This window comes from Octopus bimaculoides, chromosome 4 (assembly GCF_001194135.2).
Source record: "Octopus bimaculoides isolate UCB-OBI-ISO-001 chromosome 4, ASM119413v2, whole genome shotgun sequence".
Lineage (NCBI taxonomy): Eukaryota > Metazoa > Mollusca > Cephalopoda > Octopoda > Octopodidae > Octopus > Octopus bimaculoides.
In genome coordinates, this window is record NC_068984.1 from 132,282,957 (window position 1) to 132,296,688 (window position 13,732).

The 13,732-nt window shown below is 39.3% G+C and overlaps 1 protein-coding gene across 1 annotated transcript in view; it reads right to left on the reverse strand.

Annotated features, from left to right (window-relative positions):
* The window catches only part of LOC106875370 (thyroid adenoma-associated protein homolog), a 74,565-nt gene that overhangs the window by 59,651 nt on the left and 1,182 nt on the right, over positions 1 to 13,732 (reverse strand). The gene's annotated exons all lie outside the window — the stretch shown is intronic.

Below are 13,732 nucleotides of genomic sequence, written 5' to 3' on the forward strand. Positions count from 1 at the left end.
TGTCCAATGAATGAAGGGTACTCATAAGTGGGCTGGTTATACACCACTGGCATAGGCCACAGGTCATGGTCTCACTTGGCTTGTCGGGTCTTCTCAAGCAGAGCATATCTCCAAAGGTTTCAATCACTAGTCATTGCCTCGGTGAGGCCCAATGTTCACCACCTCATCCCAGGTCTTCCTGAGTCTACCTCTTCCACAGGTTCCCTTAACTGCTAGGGTGTGACACTTTTTCACACAGCTGTCCTCATCCATTCGCAACACGTGACTATACCAGCACAGCCGTCTCTCTTGCACACCACATCTGATGCTTCTTAAGTCCAACTTTTCTCTCAGTGCGCTTACACTCTGTCATGTATGCACACTGACATTACACATTCAGCAGAGCATACTGGTTTCATTCCTTGCAAGCTTACGCATGTCCTCAGCAGTCACGGCTCATGTTTCACTGCCATGTAACATGGCTGTTTGTACACAAGCATCATACTGTCTCCCTTTTACTCTGAGCAAGAGGCCTTTTGTCACCAGCAGAGGTAGGAGCTCTCTGAACTTTGCCCAGGCTATTCTTTTTCTAGCAGCTACACTTTCAGAGCACCCACCTCCCACTACTAACTTGGTCACCTAGGTAATGGAAACAATCAACTACTTCTAGTTTTTCTCCTTGGAACGTGACAGAAGCTGTTCTCTGCACATTTTCAGTGTTTGTTGCTCCTGAGCATCTGCCACATACAAAAATCTATCTTCCCAGTTAGCCTTCCTTTGATATTGCTGTACCTCTTATGTGTCCATAGCTTACACTTATGGAGTTTCTGAATATTAAAATAGCTGGCTACAAAATACCAACATTTTATAAAACAAAAATATTATTTAGCTTTATTAGTTTATCTAAATAGAAACTTAACCCTTTTGAATTCCGATTACTTAGTCAAATATAATACTTACCTATTCACATTGTTTTGAATTAATCATGTATTATCTTGATGTGATTGTATAATTTTAGAATGAAATTTGAGGGTAGGTGTAAGAGGTTAGATCTGGCACATAGTTTATTGGTGGCTGAATATGCTTGTAGGGTAATAATGGTAGAAGTACACTCTAAGAATATTAAATAATGTTGGTTTTTTTTAGGGTTAGACAGGAAGGCCTTTATCCCAAAGGGGAAGATGAGAATGAGATATGTAATGTTTATATCTTTCCAGGGGTGTATGATTGAAATAAACTTGTTCATCAACTGGAAATTGAAACCAGATAATCATCTTGACTTGTCAGGTGAATAGGTTTCCAACCATGCAGCTCATTAAGAATATCAAATAGCTTCATATCTGAAACAGAGGTCAATTTGATGACCTTTCTATTCTTTAATTTAGAAATTTAACCACCCCACCAGGTAGCTTTATTAACGTAAGTGATAAGTATCATTTTTGAACAACAATACAAGGAAGATATCATATATACATACATACATAAATGAAGACAAGTGACCTAGTAGTTAGATTGCTAGATTGTGGGTTCAATTCCCATACCAGGTGGCATGTTGTGCTCTTAAGCAAAACACTTCATTTCATGTTGCTCCAGTCCACTCAGCCGTAAATGATTAACCCTGCAATAGAAAAGTCTTCTATTCAGGGGAAATGTTGGCCTGCATACCTAGCCAGTGGGGTGGCACCATTCAAAGTGTAAGACAATGCAAAGTGCATTGTGATCAGTGATGTATAACAACATCTGGTCAATACCATGATACTGTGACACACACACACACACACACATCTTTTACTCTTTTACTTGTTTCAGTCATTTGACTGGAGTCATGCTGGAGCACCACCTTTAGTTGAACAAAATGAACCCAGGATTTATTCTTTGTAAGCCTAGTACTTATTCTATCGGTGTCTTTTGCCGAACTGCTAAGTTACAGGGACGTAAACACACCGACATCAGTTGTCAAGCGATGGTGGGAGGGGAGAAACACAGACACACACACACACATATATATATATATATATATATATATATATGAATATATATACGACAGGCTTCTTTCAGTTTCTGTTTACCAAATCCACTACAAGGCTTTGATCAGCCCAAGGCTATAATAGAAGACACTTGCCTAAGGTGCAACACAATGGGATTGAACCGGAACCACGTGGTTATTAAGCAAGCTACTTACCACACAGCCACTCCTGCGCCTATATATATGTGTGTGTGTGTGTAACGATGCGTACTGCCTTAATTCTTCGAAACGCCGGAGTTTTAATGGTGGCAGCTGATGAAGGGGATGTTTCTATATGGCCTGCTTGTTTGTTGCACCTTGTTTACCATTTTTGTCCTTGTTCTTTTGCCACGTCATGTACCCAGTTATGTATCTATATGTACATGTGGATGAACGTATATACATACATGTACATATATATGCATATACTCATATATTGTTTATATATATATATATATATATATATATATATATATATATACACACACATCCATCTCCTTTCTGGAGAGAACATCAGTTTACTGCAGGTAACATTCCCAGAAGGCATGGGATAAACATAATGCCTCTGACTATAATGCTATTCTATTTTAGATAACATTTCCAGTAGACACGACATAAACAAGTGAGAGATGAATTCCTCCAACAACAGAACACTCATTTATTACCAAAAACATTCCCAGGAACAATTGCATACATTTTCACCACAAAAGCTAATTCCACTTTGGTACATCCGAAGTCAATTATCTTGACCTCAGATGCAACAAAATAATTGCAATAGAACCAGTTCTATACCTTACCCACCCATCCTTGCCACTTCCACTGAGAGAGAGAGAAAAAGTGTAAGTGGGGTTTGTGTATATCGTATTGCTGTTATTGTTTAGCCTCAGGTCAGTCCTGATCTAGGAGACTCATGATGAAAGGCATTCCAGTCAGGACCATCTCATAAATTCTTTAAATCTCTTAGGCGCAGGAGTGGCTGTGTGGTAAGTAGCTTGCTTATCAACCACATGGTTGCGGGTTCATTCCCACTGCATGGCACCTTGGGCAAGTGTCTACTATAGCCTCGGGCTGACCAAAGCCTTGTGAGTGGATTTGGTAGACGGAAACTGAAAGAAGCCCACCGTATATATGTATATATATATATATATACATGTGTGTGTGTGTGTGTATATGTTTGTGTATCTGTGTTTGTCTCCCAACATCGCTTGACAACCAATGCTGGTGTGTTTACGTCCCCATAACTTAGCAGTTCGGCAAAAGAGATCGATAGAATAAGTACTAGGCTTCCAAAGAATAAGTCCTGGGGTCGATTTGCTCGACTAAAAGGCGGTGCTCCAGCATGGCCGCAGTCAAATGACTGAAACAAGTAAAAGAATAAAAGAGAGTATTCAGTTAATTCTGTCAAAAGCAATGCTTATTTATTCACATTGTTTTGATGGATTATCATAGATTATTTCGTAACTCTGAGATTTTGATGATGTGATTGCTTATTTTTAGAAAGATGCTGTAGGACAGGTGTAAAAGGTCTGATCTGGCTAGTCTGAACAGAAAACAGGTAGACTGTTTGGGCCGAATATGGCAGATTTAAATGCTGAAGGGCTGATGAGCGAGGCACCTAGTGGCACATTACGTGACATGTCATTTATTAATGATATGGTAAAATATGACTCGAGGGAAATTTGGCTGCCATTTCTAAAAGGTCGTGTGACCATATAGCAATTAGCTCATGCATCCCCGGTGAGGTGGAACAAGTATATGCAAAAGTTTTGCGAGAAAAAGAAAACAGGCAAAAAATAATAATAACAATAAACCTTTAAAAACAACATCGTCATCGGCAACAACAACAACACCCAATTCCACAGAGATATAAGAACGAAGATGTCATTAATCTGTTTACATAATTGGAGACCATTAACATTCCATTGCTGCATCTGGTGATACTTAGCTATCTCACAAGTGTCCTCATTATATTGCAGACAGCTGAGTGTTGCAGAGGGCGACAAAACACACACATACACATGCACATACCACACACTTTCTCACACACACACACACATGCACATGCATACATACACACACACACACATGCATATATGTAAACACACCAATCAACAAATTAGATAATTTTGACATCTTTCTGATTAGATCATATTTCCTGTCCCACTCCAGTTATTAATATTTCATACAGATGTTTCGTTTCATTATATATACAAATACACACAAACACACACACATATGAACATAAACTATAAACATGCATGCGCATGTATGTTTAGATGTACATGTGCACATGCATATATATATCTTGTAAGCATGTACAGCATATACATGTGTGTGTATATATATATATATATATATACACACACACACTTGCATATATACACACTCACATGCATACATACACACACACACACAAATAGGCAAATATATTTGTAGCCAAAATGATTTACATTGGTATAAAGCCAAAACAGAATTATAATTTAATTTATGCAAATATACAGCTGGTACATATCTTTGATTGAGACTGATCTGTGACTTAATGGCAACAACAACAACAACATTATAGTAAGACATGATGATGATGATGATGATGATGATGATGATGACGATACATCAGCAAATCGCATGATCACGTGATCAACCAGACTATCGGATGTTGTTATACATTGCTGGTCACAGTGAACTTTGCATCATTTTAGCTTTCAGGTGATGCCAGCCCACTGGCTGGGGCAAGAAGCCCAACATTCCTCCTGATCTGAAAGCTTTCTGTCACTGGGTTACCACAAATGGTTACTCATTTACAGCTGAGTGGACTGGAGAGTTGTGAAATGAAGTGTTTTGCTCAAGAACATAATGTGCCACTCCGTCTGGGAACTGAACCCACAACCTAGCAATCGTGAGTGCAACAGCCTAACCGCTGAGCCATGCGCCTTCAAACATTAGCATATGATATTATTAAAAGATATTTATATAATACTCATGCAAGAACTCTGCATGAACTTCTTTCATGCAGAGTTTCAACCCATGAACACAAATATGGCACCACAAATGGCAGCTAAATATGTTTTGCAAAACATCAATGAAAACAAAAAAGCAACTACATAAACAGATATGAAGATAAACATTGAAGTTAATAGTTCTAAACAGCAATTGAACCATGCAATACTTGCAAAACAGTTAAGTGTGATAACCAGTGTAAAAGACAGATACTTTTTTCCTTTCTTTCGAATCGACTCTGTAGGTATAGCTATGTGATTAAGAAGCTTACTTTGCTTGTATAATTGATCCTGTTGTTATTGTTGTTGTTGGCACTCCGTCGCTTACGACGTCGAGGGTTCCAGTTGATCCGATCAACGGAACAGCCTGCTCGTGAAATTAACGTGCAAGTGGCCGAGCACTCCACAGACACGTGTACCCTTAACGTAGGTCTCGGGGGTATTCAGCGTGACACAGTATGACAAGGCTGACCCTTTGAATTAAAGGCACAACAGAAATAGGAAGTAAGAGTGAGAGAAAGTTGTGGTGGAAGAGTACAGCAGGGTTCGCCACCATCCCCTGCCGGAGCTTCGTGGAGCTTTAGGTGTTTTCGCTCAATAAACATTCACAACGCCCGGTCTAGGGATTGAAACCGCGATCCTATGACCGCAAGTTCGCTGCCCTAACCACTGGGCCATTGTGCCTCCACCCTGTTGTTATAATAATTTATAATAATGAATTAATGAATTGTATTGAACAAGGTTTTTGAGGGGTTATCAGTCGGTGGGCGCCGGTGCACCTCCCATTTCTATTTCATCCTTTTTGTTATCACCTTCATCTCATTAATGTCTGTGTCCAGCCCACAGCTTCTTTATGTCTGTCTGTCCTTGTTTGTCCCCTCTTTGTAAAGCCTTAATGGCCAATATATATGAAATTAAGAAGCTTACTTTGCAACCACAGTGTTTCTGGTTCAGTCCCACAGTGCAGCACCTTGGATAAATATCTTCTACTACAGCCTTGCACTAATGCTTTGTGAGTAAATTTGGTAGAGAGAATCTGTGTGGAAGCCCACCCTATTGTATCCTGCCACAGCTCCCTGTCCAAAACCATTGTTTAGGGCTCAGTTGTGGGAAGGTGAAAGAGAAGGAGACAGAAAATCCTGGTCTGATAACATCAAGGATTTAACAAGTTACAACACCGCGACCTTGCTACACATGACAACAGAAAGCAGTGGTACCAAGTGACTGGCTGCACCAGTCAAGGGAACTCGATGATGATGATGATGATGAAGAGAGAGAAATAGAAAAGCAGAAGGGGAAAAAATGAAAGGAAATAGAGAAGATAGAAAGAAAAGTGGATGGAAAAAAGAATAAGAGAAGCAGGAGGGAAGGCTGAATGAATTAAAAAGAAATTGAAACAGAAAAAGAAAGAGGTGAGAAGAAAGAAAGAGAAGATAATGAGATAAATGAAGAGGGAGAGAGAGAGAGAAAAAGAAATAGGGAGAGAAAGAAAGGATGAGACAGAAAGAAAAACGAAAGAGAACACAGTGATTTCTGCATTTGGTTTGAAGCATTATTCGATTTCCAAAGAGACAAAGATGATGTACTCTAAATGGCTGGAAGAATCAGGAAAATAGCTGAAGAAAAACATTAGAAGTAGGAATAATTGGCTTCTTAGAAAAGTCAAGAGGATTACATTGGGGAACTAAAGCATTCTTCAGATCAGTTCTGCAGAAACAGAAGTAGCAAGTAAAAGGATCAAAGAAATCATAGCATTTAGGAGCAGGCTGGGAGTTGAGAGGTGGAAAGGTCAAATGACAGCAGTACTTTCAGTGAAATATCAGAGGTTCAGGGATGTGATGGTGGCATAGATAACTCAGTGTGTAATGAATTGGTGTGGAGAAACAGGTATAGCTGGGCTGTGTGGTTAAAGTAGCTTACTTCCAAAACACATGGTTTCAGGTTCAGTCCCACTGTGTGACAACTTGGTCACATGTCTCTTACTATAGGCCCAGTCCGACAAAAATGAATTTGGTACACAGAAACTGTAAAAAAGTTTGAAGGCGGCGAGCTGGCAGAAACGTTAGCACTCCGGGCGAAATGCTTAGCGGTATTTCGTCTGCCGTTACGTTCCGAGTTCAAATTCCGCTGAGGTCGACTTTGCCTTTCATCCTTTCGGGGTCGATAAATTAAGTACCAGTTACACACTGGGGTCGATGTAATCGACTTAATCCCTTTGTCTGTCCTTGTTTGTCCCCTCTATGTTTAGCCCCTTGTGGGCAATAAAGAAATAAGAAACTGTAAAAAAGTCTGTCATATCATCATCATCATCTTCTTCACTACGTAGCCATGCCTGCACCTATCATAGCAATGGCATCACGTTTCCCAGAAACGATCCACTTTCATTATTTTGTGTTTTGTTGAGAACTGCATCTAACACCACTTATGTTGGTTCCAAGATCAGTTGTCAATTCACAATCATTACTAATAGAGGTTGGAATGTTATTTAGTATTCGAGGGATGAATCTTGTATTTTGTTCACTGTCATTATTTGCATAATTGCTTATTTGACCTGGATGAGCAAGTATATCCTGTTCATCCTAAAGCACCATCATCATTTGATGTCCACTTTTCCATGCTGGCATGGGTCAGACGGCATATCTGAAGAGGCAGATTTTCTACAGCCAGAAGCCTTTCCTGTGCCCATCTTCACCTGTTTCCAAGAAAGGTAATACTTCACCATGGAAGATAGGAAATGAACAACATCACATATCAAAATAAGGGTACACATGCACACACATATGCATGTACACATATTTATTTCGCATTTCATACCCAAACTATTATATCTAATAGATCTACTTTGTTTATCCACATAATTGCCTCTCTCTCTCTCTCTCTCATATATATATATATATATATCATCATCGTTTAACATCTGCTTTCCATGCTAGCATGGGTTGGACGATTTGACTGAGGACTGGTGAACCAGATGGCTACACCAGGATCCAATCTGATTTGGCAGAGTTTCTACAGCTGGATGCCCTTCCTAACGCCAACCACTCTGAGAGTGTAGTTGATATATATATATATATATATACACACACATCGAGCTTCTTTCAGTTTCTGTCAACTCGCAAAGCTTTGATCAGCATGGGGTTAAAGTAAGAGACATTTGGCCAAGGTGCCACACAGGAGTGAACCTACAACTACAAGGTTGGGAAGAAAACTTCTGTTACACTGCCACACCCAATATATACATATTATTTTTTTTATGCGTCCTTTTAAAGCCTAGCCAAGCTCATGGGCCCGGTTTCCCGGTTCCTATGGCGTATGTGCTCCCCCCAGCTGGACAGGACGCCAGTCCATTGCAGCTTTACTCAAGAAACAGGAAGAAAGAGTGAGAGAAAGTTGGGGCGAAAGAGTACAACAGGGGTTGCCACCACCCCTGCCAGAGCCTCGTGGAGCTTTAGGTGTTTTCACTCAATAAACACACACAACGCTGGTCTAGGAATCGAAACCACCATCCTCCGACCGCGAGTCCGCTGCCCTAACCACTGGGCCATTGCGCCTCCACAATATATACATGCATTCAACACATATATATCATACAATATAGATAGTATGTGGTCCCACTGCTATCTTCCACTATAGTTGCAGGTGACCAATACATTGTGAGATAACTGATAGACACTGTAAGATGCAAGCATAGCATATATCTGTGTGTGTGTGTGCGTGCGTGTATATTTGAGTTCATACTTCACCTCATCTTCACATGCATGTGTACTAATAGTAAACAAAAGCTTCATCAGTCATGCAGACTGTGTTGTTTGTCAGCAGTCCACATTGAAAGAATGTTTGGATTTTTTTTACATGTCTCGACATGTTTGCATGCTGATTATAATCAAAATCTTCACCATTCATAGAAACAGTGTTTGTATTTTGTTTTTGTAATCCTATACAAAAGCATGTCTAAGCTGTTTGTTGTTCAGTATGCTGGGTGACTATTACCTTGCCTGGAAACATTTGAATGTTTGTGTCAGGAAAGGCATCCCACTGTACAAAACACTGTCTGAACATAACCCCATCTGATTCATGCAAGCATGGGAAAGTAGGTGTTAAAACAATGCTGATGAAAATGTTGAGATAAATATGTATGTATGTGCATTGTATATATGAGGCCTGATCAATAAGTATGTGGACTGTTACCACAATAATGAAGCTAAAGCACACAGAGTGAAGCCGCTTGGCAAAGATTGACCTTGAACTCTGCTGTGCATGTGCACTAAGTTTTAATATTCTTGCTCATTTCTGCTGTTTACAGCAGTGCTTGGAAGGAAGGTTTGTAGTGTGGGATCGTCGCATTGACTATGGCACAGAAAGGCCTACGCAAAGCTGCAGAAAGTGTATTGAGAGGAGTGTATGAGCTGCACACAAGTGTATAAATGGTTCAGACGTTTCCAAGATGGCCAAAAAATGTCAATATTGACGAACGTTCTGGGAGACCCGCAACCAGCAGAACTGAGAAAAACGTTGCAGATGTGTGTGCAGATGTGAGGGGAAATTGTCGAATCACCAACCGTGAGTTATCAGAGGATGTGCAAATTAGTTACGTTTCAGTTCACCACATTATCACTGAAGATTTGGGTTTGAGGCGCGTGTCTGCCAAGTTTGTGCCAAAACTGCTTTTAGCTGACCAAAAAGACACTCAGGTTTCAGTTGCACAAGATCTCCTTGGTTGTGTCAAGAACGGTGAAAACCTTTTGAAAACTTTGCATAGACCTCTGCGCATGTATCATCAATCTTTTGGCAAAATTTGATGCAGATTCTCTGTCAAGATCATTGTGACGATCACGTTACACATCTTCCTTCCAAGCACTGCTGTAAACAGCAGAAATGAGCTAGACTGTTAAAACTTAGTGCACATGCACAGCAAAATTCAAGGTCAATCTGTGCCAAGCAGCATACTTTAGCGTCGTTACTATAGCAACAGTCCGGATACTTTTTGATCAAACCACATATATGAATGGATATGTGTGTGTGTGTGTGTGTGTGTGCCTTACCACACAGCCACACCTGTGCCTAGTATATTTTGTGTGTACATTTCCATGTACAACTGCTGCAGGTGAGTTTAGAACTCCATGTAGATTATCATCATACATTCTGCTTCTGGTATAGGGGTTGGGTTAGTAGTATACTGAGCAGTATTAGTAGTTATGATATACAGAGTAAATGTAGTAGAAATTATGATGAATGCAAGTTTATATAATTTGTGCGTTATGTATGTTTTGCTGTTGTAGCCATTTGGAGCAAAGTGCAATTGGTTGCTCAGCCACAATGGATCATCAGGGATCAAAGAAATTTGATCCCTGTAACATAATGCACTAAAGCGTTCCCTTGAGGATCCGTTGCGGTTAACCATCCAATTGCACATGAAATATCCAATGCAGAGATTCCTAACATATGTAGGGAACAAATGAAATAGACTGGTGTTTATCAGAGTTTCTTTGTGTGTGTGTGTGTATACACATACAGGAATAAAAAATTGAACAGAAGGATGACAAAGAGCCCACAGAAAAATCACACAGAAGATGTGGACATGTTCATCCCACATAATCTTGTGCTATTTATACATATGCATATATATATATATAAAATCATCATTTAACATTCACTTTCCATGCTGGCATGGCTTGGATGGTCTGACATGGAGCTGGCCAGTTGGGGAGCTGTTCAGACTCCAATTATCTGTTCAATCTTTCACAAGTCTTCTGTAATCAAAGCCTGGTACGCATAAGTGGGCTGGCTACACTCCTCGCAGAGGCCTTGGATTTAGGTCTCACTTGGCTTGCCGGGTCTTCTCACGCGCAGCATATTTCCAAAGGTCGTGCTTCACAACCTAATCCCAGGTCTTTCTGGGTCTACCTCTTCCACAGGTTCCCTCAACCGCTAGGGTATGGCACTTTTTCACACCGCTATCCTCATCCATTCTCGCCACATGTCCATACCAGCACAATCGTCTCTCTTGCACACCACAACTGATGCTTCTTAGGTTCAACTTTTCTCTCAGGGTGCTTACACTCTCTCAAGTATGCACACTGACATTACACATCCATCGGAGCATACTGGCTTCATTCCTTGCAAGCTTACGCATGCCCTCAACAGTCATGGCCCATGGCTGTTCGTACACATGCATCATAGACTGCCTTTTATTCTGAGTGAGAGACCCTTTGTCACCAGCAGAGGTAGGAGCTCTCTGAACTTTGCCCAGGCTATTCTTATTCTAGCAGCTACACTTTCAGCATACCTTCCCCCACTACTAACTTGGTCACCTAGATAGTGGAAGCTATCAACTACGTCTAGTTTATCTCCCTGGAAAGTGGCAAAAGTTGTTTTCTGCATATTTTCAGTGTTTATTGCTCCTGAACATCTGCCACATACAAAAACTAACTTCCTAGTTAACCTTCATTTGATATTGCTGCACTTCTTATATGTGTCCATAGCTTGCACTGGGTGCATCTTATAGAGTTTCTACCTGCGCCTTTCTACAGATCGAGCAGGGCCATCTACCTGAAGGGGTTTGTGTTTTATCTACCTTCCTACTTATTAGGACTTTGGTTTTAGCTAGGTTGACTCTAAGGCCCTTCAATTCTAGTCCTTGCTTCCACACCTGAAACTTCTCTAGTTCTGATAATGACTCAGCAATATATATATATATATATATATATATATATATATATATATACATACATACACACACACATGCATATATGTAATTATGTTTACATCTATGTGCATGAGAGTATACCTGCGTTCATGCCTACTTACCTTGACAGCATGCACTAATTGTAAACTAATGTCACAGTCATAAAAGTGTTGTCATTTATTTGCAAATATTCCATGGAAACATGTGGCCAGTGTGTTGGTCATTTTTGGAGGACGAAAGGAAATATTACCTTGAAAACAGGTGAAGGTAGGTGACAGAAAGAACATTCGGTCTTAAAAAAAAATTGTGCCACTGAACTCCATCTGAGCCCATGCAAGCACAGAAAAGTGGATGTTGGAAATTACTTGAAAAATTGTAGCCCGGGGGGAAAAGACAAGGAGTGTGTTTGTGACATTTTTGTCTTTTCCCAAACAATTAGTGATGTAACTTAAAAACAATAAAAATCAACAACCATAAGAATCATTTGGTAGTTGTTCAGTCAGCTAGAAATAACCATTCTTTCTCAGGCCACAGACCAGTAGACACTGGCTAACGAGCAAGCTCTTTCAAGGAGACACAAGCACACTGTTTGCATTTCTTCACAATGATGTTGATCCTGTCCCAGTTGCTTGATGTGTCTACCATGTTCCAGTTTTAGGGATGTGCTACAATGTAAATGCATTCCATGACTCAAAGGAGTTTCTATAGGCTTGGGTTCAACAATAGTTTCATAGAACTAGGTAGATGAGAAACAAACCATCTCCTAGGTAAGTCATTAGTCTGTAGCAGTTGAAATTCCTAAGTGTTCCGATATATATTTGTGACAGCTACATGAAGTGATACAATACAAATGAAAATGATGTGTTCAGAATCAACCCAACACAAAGCACAAGCAGTAGTTTTTCAACTCACCACCAATCAGTAAGTAGTCCAATACTTTTTCTATTTGGTTATTTTACTATACCAATGATATAATTGCTACATCACTGTATTCTCATTTCAGTAGAATAGCAAAATATTTTTGACGTTTCTAACAAAGGAAGAGTCATTTGAGAGTGTTATACAGTAATTTGAGACCATATGCTTAACAAGTGTATTGTCAAAAGAAATACATGGCTCTATAAAGACCAAAGAATGGAACAGGTTGAAGATTTGTTTTTAAAAGGCCGATAGTCAAATAAAAAGGAAAACACCTTGATTTTTCAAAGAACTGAAGATAAATTCGCTCAAAATTACCTACGCCTACAATTAATTCTAAGTTCTCTCTCTGCTATCACCGATGCATTTTTATCACGTTTATCATAAGCACAAAACCACATATTTTGAGGAAAGGAGTGTAGTCCATTTAATCGCCCCCAGGATTTTAACGATTATCATTTACCATTGACGAATGTAAGCTGCCCCCAGCAGGATTTTTATTTGGCAAGGTTTAATAACGATTTTTAGGATTCGTTAGGATGTAATGATAATATAATTTCCAACTTTGGCACAAAGCCACAAATTTAAAAATAAATCGGAAGCAAACCAAGCCTAAAAATATATTACTTAGTAACTCGATAAATTATCGAACTGTCAATGAGAAAAAAAAAAGATTGCATTTGCAAATTGTCCCAGACTAGAACTTTATAATCATTCATATCAGTTGACCCTTCTTGATGAAGTTCAAAATTTAGATTTCATTTATAAATTAGATAAGTTAATCACCAGCTTTGTTATTTTCATGTAGTTTTCTTTAAAAACAGGTTGATACACCTGAAAAAAGAGCTTGACAAATTTACACATTTCTCATAAATTACAACATATTGTCACCAATCTATGAACATTACAGTTTTCTTCACCGTGGGCATCTGTTTAAAATACAGGATAAAATATCTGACATACCAAACTCAAAAAGGAAAAAAAATTGTTCAATCACTCATACATTGACAATAAAAAAAAATCCGAGCAATTGATAAATTATCAATCTATATTCTATCAGGAAATAAACGTATTCGGTGCATCATAATTAGATAATACACAGCTACAAAGCACATACTGTATGTGGGGTATATATATATATATATATAT